Below are 9,021 nucleotides of genomic sequence, written 5' to 3'. Positions count from 1 at the left end.
CTGGATATATATTTTATTATCCACAAATAGATTCAAGATGAAATTTGGCCTTGATGAACCTCATGTAAATTCTTTTCAGTGCTTATTCTCACATTTCAGTAACACTATACTTTACAGCTCAAATTCTATAAGTGGGCATTTTAATATTTATAGGCTATTTTCATTTTTAATCTCTTTAAGCTACAAAACATACTGTTGGGTGATTTATGTTCAAGGCACTCTGCTAGGTGCTGTGTATGAGGAGGTGCTGGAGACAAAATGTGTTAGATTTATGTCTATACTTGCTTAGGAATGTAAAAGTTAACTTCAAACTAAAAACGGCACCTGCATTCTTAAAAATAGTTTGGCAAGATACATCCCTCATCCCTCACTTTTATTAATAGTAATTTTGTAAATTCTGGTTATGCTGAGTTGTAGCTCTCAGCTTGGCTTTAGTGAGTGTTTTCATTTCCAAGTTCTGCCTAAACAAAGCATCACAAATTGGGTGGCTTAAAATGACAGAAATCTGTTGTCTCACAGTTCTAAGAGGATAGCAGTCCAAAATCAAGGTGTCAGCAGGGCCGTGCTCCCTCTTAAACCTGAAGGAGAATCCTTCCTTGCCTCTTCTTAGTTTCTGGTTGGTTGCCAGAAATCATCAGTGTTCCTTGGCTTACAGCTACTTAACTTCAAACTTGGCCTTCCTCTCACATGGCCTTCTCCCTGTGTGTGTCTGTGTCGTCACATGGTGGTCTTCTTATAAGGCCACCAGCCATATTGGATTGGGGACCCACCCTACTTCAGTATGACCTCAACTGGTTCCATCTGCAGTGACCCTATTTCCATTAATAAGGTTGCAAAGGTTGCGTTCCGAAGTACTGGGGGAGTTAGAACTTCAACATATTGTTTTAGGGGGGAGGCAAAACTCACCCCAGAACAGTGAATAAATATCCTGAGATACTGATGTTAATGAGTCTGTTTACAGAGCCAAAAAGTGGTGAATCTTGGGTTCCCTGGTGGCCTAGTGGTAGGATTCTGGGCTTTCTGGCCACTACTGTGACCCAGGTTCAATCCCTGGTCAGGGAACTGGGTGATGCAGCCAAAAAAAAAAAAAAAAAAAGTGGTGAATCTTGCTTGAGTTTAATCTTTTGTTCTCAAGGCTGTCAGGGAATAGATGCAAATAAAACATATTTTTTAAGTTCTAACGCTCCCAATGAGCTTGTTTTTAATAGACTATTAATGGAAATAGAATGATCCACTATTTATAGTTTACTTTGTTAAATACTAAAATTATAATTCAAATGATGATTTACTTTTCTTAACACGGGAAATTTGTTCATTTTAGGTAGGGTTGTATATTACCTTAGTTCCCGGTAATGATTTAGGGCTGCTGCATCATAAAATGTATTTACAACTAAGTTATACTAGATCAAATCTAATTGATTAAATCAGAATTCTGTGCAACGTTAATTAAAGTATGCTGTAGATTAAGCAAAGTAATTACCTGAGCGATTGCATTTAATGGAATATTTTTATGAATCAGAATCCTGCATAATAAACCTGAAAACAGCTACACTGAATACCTATTTCACAAAACAAATTGCAATGAGAACTGCTAAGACACTTGAACAATGCACATGAAAATAAAGGCAACTTGAAGTTCTTCCAAAGCAGACTCTTAGTTCTTCATTTCCAATGTGCCACCAATCCCCCCACCATGTTTTCGCAGTTATGACTTTTAGGACTACCTCCTCTTTCCCCAGTGGGTGCCCTATGGGGGTTTCTGCCCTGGGCATCCATGCTTGTTCTAACAGCCCAGGCTTGGGGAGAGAAGCATAGCAAATAACTCAAGATGTTATAGCGTATAAACTCTGGAGTACTATTCACCTTATAATTTATGAGTTCAACTAAGAGGATAGCTTCCCACAAAACACTGTTCTAAGTTTTAAACTGACCCAAGAGTAAATGCTTCTCCAGTTGGCCAGAATTAAAAGGTAACAGGAACACCCGGCCCCTCCATGAAAATGAGCCAGCAATTCAGTGTACATGCTCTGGAGGAAATAATTTGAAACAACCAAATGACTGGTGTTCGGTTCAGTTACTGAATTTCTATTACAGCTATACTTCTGGCAGAAGTACAGATCCCTGCTATCCTAGGTAGAATTCTTCAGTAATTTAAAGATGTATTCAACATTGTAAGGGAGGCTATCTGATATCTGCTCAGCAGAAATTGTGTTGCTGGCTGTATTCAGATCCAACTGTCTATCTGAAGCAATATTGGTCTGAAGTCTTGTGTAAGGTTCTCATTTGGTAGAGCAGCAGACATGAATAAACACTTTAATGGCTTTGTAACAGGGTCAGCAGAATTTCATAAAAGAATGAATATTTGAAGTAAGTGTCACTGCACCTGGCACCAAATATCATGGGAAATCCATGAGGATCCCGAAGAGGCAGCACCGAGCCAACCAGGAATGTCCAAGAATCAATCAATTTTTTGTGACAATAATAGTAACTCTGAATTACGGTTAATTACAGAAATAATTCTGTACTGGGAACTTGAAATCAAATTACATTTTTTTAGACTCATGAATACTAGCCTTTAGTTTTCCTTTAAAATACTTGGGAGTCTGTTCCTTTTATCATCTTTAGCTAAGCTGCTTTTATACAGACGACTTTGAGTCACAGTCAACATTTCAACCATGGATCGTATAGCAATCTGCATATTTTGTTAACCAATGAAGTATTCCAAGTATTTTTTAAGTATCACTACTAAAAGTGTTTCTCTTATGCCTGGATCCATTCCCCTTCTTTTAAGGGCAAAAGAGAATTCTAGATTCGCCTGTCTTCATCTCATTTCTCTGCCTCCCTCCAAGGTGAGTTCTTCCTTGGTAGACCCGTTCTTCTGTTCTTAAGCTTTTGCGATGGGGAATTGGGAAGAAAGGAAAGGAAAGCAGAAGCCTCCTTACACAAATGGGGACTTTCCCAGGGACTCTGAAGGCAGGAGGTACAGGGCAGCGGCACTTTGTAGGATGATGGATAGAAGAGTAAAGAAGAAATTTTAAGAATCATTTCTGGGCTTCCAGGCTTCCCTGGTGGCGCAGTGGTTGAGAGTCCGCCTGCCGAGGCAGGGGACACGGGTTCATGCCCCGGTCTGGGAAGATCCCACGTGCCAGAGAGCGGCTGGGCCCATGGGCCGTGGCCGCTGAGCCTGCGCGTCCGGAGCCTGTGCTCTGCAACTGAAGAGGCCACAACAGTGAGAGGCCCGTGTACCGTAAAAAAAAAAAAAAAAAAAAAAAATCATTGCTGAAGATTATATATGGCTTTTGGGGTATTCAAAAAGACTTTGAAATTACTGGGCCATATTCATTTGAATATATGAATATACATTATTTGAAAATGAACTATTTGGATCCTGGTTTTGTAAACATTAAACCATACCGGCTGTTTATTATAATTTTTTTTTTTTTTCAGTATGCAGGCCTCTCACTGCTGTGGCCTCTCCCGTCGGGGAGCACAGGCTCCGGACGCGCAGGCCCAGCGGCCATGGCTCACGGGCCCAGCCGCTCAGCGGCATGTGGGATCCTCCTGGACCGGGGCACGAACCCGCGTCCCCTGCATCGGCAGGCAGACTCTCAACCACTGCGCCACCAGTGAAGCCCTGCTATAATTTTTGTGTGGCTAGCACCTTAGAGTGCCCTTGCCATGTCCGGGGAATATGAAGTCTTAAGAATCCTGTCTTCCCAAGATGGAACCCAGAAATAAGCCTGATATCATTTACAGAATACAAGCATGTGACTTAGGCTGCCCTAATAATAATTCAGTCACATAAGATAAGCTCCCGAGATCTGTTTACCACATCATGCCTACAGTTAACATTACTGGATTATACACTTAAAAATGTGTTCAGGGTAGATCTTATATGTTCATAACAATTTTTCTTTAATCGATATAGGAAATTTTTTTTTTTTTTTTTTTTTAAATAAAAAGAAGTGAGGGCTTCCCTGGTGGCGCAGTGGTTGAGAATCAGCCTGCCGATGCAGGGGACACGGGTTCGTGCCCCGGTCCGGGAAGATCCCACATGCCGCGGAACGGCTGGGCCCGTGAGCCACGGCCTCTGAGCCTGCACGTCTGGAGCCTGTGCTCCGCAACGGGAGAGGCCACAACAGTGAGAGGCCCGCGTACCACCAAAAAAAAAAAAAAAAAAAAGAAGTGAGCAACTTGAGGAAAGAGGCACCTCACAGAATCCGTATGGTGGCAAAAATAGCAGCCAACCAGACAAAACTAAGATACATGCACCCCTATGTTCATAGCAGCACTATTCACAATAGCCAAGACATGGAAACTACCTAAGTGTCCATCGACAGAGGGATGGATAAAGAAGACATGGTACATATATATGCAATGGAATATTACTCAGCTATAAAAAAAGAATGACATAATGCCATTTGCAGCAACATGGATGGACCTAGAGATTGTCATACTAAGTGAAGTAAGTCAGACAGAGAAAAACGAATACCATATGATATCACTTATATGTGGAATCTAAAATATGACACAAGTGAACTTATCTATGAATCAGAAACAGACTCACAGACATAGAAAACAGACTTGTGGTTGCCATGGGGGAGGGAGGGTAGGGGAGGGATGGATTGGGAGTTTGGGCTTAGCAGGTGCAAACTATTATGTATACAATGGATAAACAACAAGGTCCTACTTGCAGCCCAGGGAACTATATTCAATAACCTGTAATAAACCATAATGGAAAAGAATATGAAAAAGAGTATATATACATACATATATATATATATATATATATATATATATGGACTTCCCTGGTGGCACAGTGGTTAAGAATCCACCTGCCAATGCAGGGGACACAAGTTTGAGCCCCGGTCTGGGAAGATCCCACATGCCACGGAGCCACTAAGCCCATGCACCACAATTACTGAGCCTGCTCTCCAGAGCCCACGAGCCACAACTACTGAAGCCTGCTCGCCTAGAGCCCGTGCTCCGCAACAAAGAGAAGCCACTGCAACGTAGAGTAGCCCCTGTTCACCGCAACTAGAGAAGGCGCACGCACAGCCACGAAGACCCAATGCCGCCAAAATAAATAAATAAATACTTATTTTTACAACGTTTAGGTAGAAAATATTTGGGATTATTAAATTAAAATTTAAAAAAGAACATGTATATATAACTGAATCACTTTGCTGTACAGCAGAAATTAACACATTGTAAGTCAATTATACTTCAATAAAATAAATTTTAAAGAAATAGGAGTGAAACTCATGCTGCAGAAACAGCAGTGGCGGGCAGGGGTAACAGCAGTGAAGGCTGTGGTTAAGCTCTGCAGCCTGTAGTTGGACGTCATCCCCAGCCTCTTAGCTTTGAGCTGGTTCTCCCATAAATATTTACATAATAAACTCCTTTCCTGTTTAATCAGCCAGCACCAATTTCTGGTGCCACACAAAACGTTTTATGAAAACTCTTTTTGGGTTACCTATGAGAAGAATGGCTCAGTTTTTCCGAAGTTACTCTGCTTTTGTATTTAGCCCAGGCATTATTTGCCACATAATGTTACTTGTAGATTTTGATCAGTGGCTTTTAGTTCAAATTGTGTTTCCAAAATATTAAATGCCATGAGTAAACCATGGAATAAGCTGTGTTCAAAATTCCAAATGTAATGGCGCTCGTAAAGAGAGGGCCCAATGAGACAAGATGTTTGGCTTTATATTTAGAAAAGAGTAAAGATTCTGATTAGCAGTCCAGGGTCTCTAAGTCATACTCCAGAGGAGTCCTCCTTTAATTTTTATCTGTACGACAGGGATAACAATACCAGTATTACAGGTATATTGTGAAGGACCTGAGCCCCACATCATTCATACCAAGCAACATTCTCTAAATTTTACAAATATGTAAGAATATAAGGTAGGAGATGCAGGCATTTTACTAGGCCAAGGGGTGAAGGAGAGGGGAGGGGTGGTGGATATTAATCTAATCAAAGCTTGCAGAGATCTTCATTGATTATGGGTAAAAGATCATTAGGATTCCACCGTGATCTACTTTTATCACAATCAAGATACTGGACACCTTGTTTAACGAAAGGAATTTTTTTTTTTTTCTATAGCACACTGTTGACCAAGTAAGTCAACTCAGAAGAAAAATATTCCAGTAACAATCTCATCTAAAAGGAGGAGGAAATTATTTAAATATAGGCTTTGATGGGAAGACATCTCCCTATTTGGTACTCATGGGGTAATAAAGATTTTATTCTTGAAAGCCTAAACTAACAAGACTAAAATAGTTACTGGATACATTTACCATTCTGCATATATGACAAATAAGCAACGTGCCAGAGCAAATCCATGTCCAAAGGAATTGGTGTGTTTAACCCAAAGGTTTATTGAGCAACTACTCTGTGCCTCCTGACAAGGTGATTCACAAGCAAAATCATAAAAAAGGTATAAAGTTGTCATCAATGCCTTTTCTCTTGGCAACTTCTGTCTCCTCTGGATACCCAGCTCCCTCTGCTGCCTCCAACTTCTCAGGAAATCCCACTGTCACCGTCACTATCCCCAGCTGAAGCATCCATCTCTGGCCTGCCTTTCCAGTTAGGTCTCAACCTCTAAATTTCTCTCCACTCCTTTTCCTACCAAGACTGACCTCTCTGGTGTTTCCTGGAAGGAAGTGCTCTTATCTGTCTTTTGGAGAGTTATTAGCTCCAGCTACCATGACAAAATACCACAGACTGGGTGACTTAAAATTCATTTCCTCACAGATCTGGAGGCTGGAGGTCCAAGATCAAGGTTCCTGGCTTGCAAACAGCTACCTTGCTTTTCTTTGGTGCATGGTATGGGGCGGGGGAGAGAGACAGGGAGAACAAGCTCTCTGGTGTCACTTTTCATAAAGACACAAATCCTATTGGATCAGGGCCACACCCTTGTGAACTTATTTAACCTTAATTGCTTCCTCAGGGGCTCCATCTCCAAATACCTCCACAGTGGGGGTTAGGGCTTCAACATGAATTTGTAGGGAGTGGAGACACACAAATATTCAGTCCATAACAGAGGGGAAACGGTTAACTCAAACACAACACGTGATGAAAGGATTTCAACCCTCTGCACAGAATGCACCTTCTGGCAGGGAATAATTGCTTAATAACCATGGGAAAGAATTTCTAACAATTCAGGAGGGTAAGTACAGCCGGCACTTACCACATGCTTCCTGTGTCTACCCGACTCCACTGGGTGCAAAGCGCACTCTCACCCTGGTTTGCAGTTGTTTTACTGTTCCTGCTTCTTCAGCATGGGTCATGAATATGCAGTAAACCCCTCCACTGGTGGCAGGGCATGTGGTCACACACTGCATCCCCAGACCTTCAGGCCACAAGCCATTTCTGGTCCCGAACCATGCCAGGGTTTCAAGTCTTCAAATGAAAAGGAGGACATCCTCTCCCCTAATCTGGAAGTACACCATACAGCCATGCCTGGATTGTATTCCAAATTTTCTAAATCATTTATGCTTGTGCATACACAGCAAGACACACAAACTTCCATATTCTTGACCTCTACGTTTTTCCTTCTATATTTACCTGCCTTCGGGGGAATTAAATTACATTATATTACCGTGGAGTAGATACAGATGGTATTTAGAAATCTTAAAGGTGGGAGAGGGTACCCGGCTGACGGCCACAGCCCGGATCTCGGCGCCGCAACCCTGCGCCTCTCCCGCCCTTGTCTCAGTCTCCGCGGCCCCAAGCACAGCGGAGGCAGAGCTGTGGGCCACTGTATCTGGAGTAGAGCAGAAAAATTATTATGCCTGTGTTCCCTTGGGACTCATTAGAAATTGGACGGTGACATCTCCTGGGATTGAGGCTGGAGTGTGCAGACGGGTGCCTAAAATGGAAGTAGATGTTAATGGAGAGTCCAGAAGTCCCCTGACCACCCTGTCCTTGCCTGTGGCCGAGGCGAGCTCCCGGGAAAGGCAGAGGCGGAGAAGCCCCGCTGTTCCAGCGCTCAGTGCTTGCCAATGCGCCAGACTATGTCAGGCTACCAGATCCTCCACGTGGTCTGTCTGTCTGGCTTCACGACTGGTGAGGAACTCCCGAAGTTAGCCCAGAAGTGCACCGGAGGTGAAGAGAGTAAGGGAGAAGCCGTGCCTTCCTCGCGCTCCGAACAGCTGGATGCAGGACTTGCTTGTTCCTCTCGTTGGTATAAAACCAGAAGTAGGTACTATCTGCAGTAGGAGATTCCAGCTGTCAATGGCAGGAGGCCAAGGCTGATGCCCAGCCCAGGAGACAAGTGCACTAAATCTTTACCTTATGAACCTTAAAAAGGCCCTCCATGGGCCTCTGCCTTTTTGTCTTCTTAAAGGTAAGAGGGCTCACTCCAAATCTCCGGACTATCTCAATCTAGATAAAATGAACATCAAGGAGCCACTGACACGGAAGTGCTACAGTACCAGCTTCAACACTTAACCCTCAGAGGGGACCGTGTGTTTGCTAGGGATAACACATGAGTGACTTGCACAGAGTGTAAACCAGTTAGGGTCAGCCTACGCTTGGCTTTACAATTCCACTGTTGTACTCTGTACAGGACCGTTTACATTATAGATGGTTAAATCAATTACGTGTTCCTGGAACATAAAAATTGGATCAAATTTTGAATACAGGAATGAAATCACAGGTACTTGAGGCAAAATCATTCTAGAGCACGCAACTGCAAGGAAAACAAAATGTTGACCATTCGTTTGCATAGCTTTTTAGCTAGGAAACAAAGGCTTTGGTATAGTAATATCATCTTTAAAATTCTGATACTCAAATTGGGAATGTTATCTGCTTGGTTGTTGCTGACTTGGTATGATTCATTAGAAATTTATACCTTAAGTACTCAAGTACTTCTTTAATCTCTGTATTTTACTATAAAATATATGTAATGATTTGTTTTATGAAATTTAGAACTTGAACATTGCTAAATCGGACTATTTTTAAATATTGAGTTTAAATATTTTACAACTGGTTTTGCACTGAAAACATTAACATTTCAA

The 9,021-nt window shown here is 42.2% G+C and overlaps 1 pseudogene; it reads left to right on the top strand.

Annotated features, from left to right (window-relative positions):
• The first annotated feature begins 7,876 nt into the window (after positions 1-7,876).
• On the top strand, positions 7,877-8,493 carry LOC131743707 (macrophage immunometabolism regulator-like; annotated as a pseudogene).
• The last annotated feature ends 528 nt before the right edge of the window (positions 8,494-9,021 follow it).

Source organism: Kogia breviceps, chromosome 17, assembly GCF_026419965.1.
Source record: "Kogia breviceps isolate mKogBre1 chromosome 17, mKogBre1 haplotype 1, whole genome shotgun sequence".
NCBI classification, from domain to species: domain Eukaryota; kingdom Metazoa; phylum Chordata; class Mammalia; order Artiodactyla; family Physeteridae; genus Kogia; species Kogia breviceps.
Note: the sequence above shows the minus strand (reverse complement) of the source record. Positions and strands in the feature narration are given on the sequence as shown.